This window comes from Physeter macrocephalus, chromosome 8 (assembly GCF_002837175.3).
Source record: "Physeter macrocephalus isolate SW-GA chromosome 8, ASM283717v5, whole genome shotgun sequence".
NCBI classification, from domain to species: domain Eukaryota; kingdom Metazoa; phylum Chordata; class Mammalia; order Artiodactyla; family Physeteridae; genus Physeter; species Physeter macrocephalus.
Genome location: NC_041221.1, coordinates 61,227,083 through 61,228,504, shown reverse-complemented (window position 1 = coordinate 61,228,504; position 1,422 = coordinate 61,227,083).

The following is a 1,422-nucleotide window of genomic DNA, read 5'->3' as shown; positions in this document are numbered from 1 at the left end:
AAAAAACTCAAAGTGTTGCCTAACACTAAGAGAGAGAAATTCATTTCAAGAGAGTGGAAACAATACACATGAAACCATAAGCCCTCTTTAATTTGTACCTTTTTTTAAAAAATTATTTATTTATTTATTTTGGCTGCGCCGGGTCTTAGTCGAGGCACATGGGATCTTTGTTGCGGCATGCCTTCGGGATCTAGACCAGGAATCAAACCCAGGCCCCCTGCATTGGGAGCGCGGAGTCTTACCCACTGGACCACCAGGGAAGTCCCTGTATCTTTATTTTTTAGGTCTCGCCATTATCAAAATATTTATTCAAAGAGAAAATAATTTTCTTGGTAGGTTTCCCTTTATATTCCTGTTATCTTATCTAAAAATCAGTGAAGTGGGGACCCACATTGCAGGATTTTATGAGGAATAACTAATGAGAATGTAGCCTGGCTACACAGACCTGATGGGGACTGTGAAGCAGGGTCTGACCATTGGAACCACCAGTTTCAGCCCTTTGGTTTCAGAGAACCCACATTTCCCTGCTTGCATCACATGATCCATGTAAGTTCAGGAGTACTGATTGATCACTGAGATGCGTGGGCCAGGAGAGCACCACGGTAAAGCACACTAAGCAGCCTTATAGCTTCATGTGAATGAAGGCCTTTCTAGATCACAGACCACAGGCCATTCCCCTGTTGCCACAAACTAGCTCAACCTAGAGGAGACAGCAGTACTGTAGGTACACATGCTGCATTTTGTTTATACTAGTTTGGCTTAAGTACACTATGCAACATTTATGTATATTTATTTTCTTTATATTTTCAGGTTAGACATGCTAGAGCAAATTTCATCTGTAGATGTTGAACTTGGCATTTGATGCATTCATATAAAGCAAATAGAAATTAGGATATCCTTTCTGTAAATTACAAACCTCTAAGGTCCATATCGTTCAGTCTCATCATAGACTTGCATTCAGATAAAACCACTCCCATCATCATTCACTTAATATATATTTGTTGGGTGCCTACTATGTCCGAAGCCCTATTCTAGGTGATAGGAGTACAGCAGGAAATAAATAAAATTTCTTTCCCTTATAAAGTTTACATTCTATGTGGGAGGGGACTAGATAAATAAATATTATATATTGCATATCAGAGGGCAGTAAGTGCTATGGTAAAGCTGGAAAGGGAATAGGAAGTGTTGGGTTACAGGTGAGGTTCAATTTAAATAGGTCAGGAAAATCCTCACTGATAACATGACAATCAAAAACAACTGAAAATATAATTTATATCTTAGCCTCTGAAAGACTATCAAAGAAGGATCCAAATGAAAAAGCACAACTGATTTTACTGATGTTCTGTTTCTTCATTTCTCTCTCTCTCTCTCTCTCTCTCTCTCTCTCTCTCTCTCTCTCTCTCTCTCTCTCACACACACACA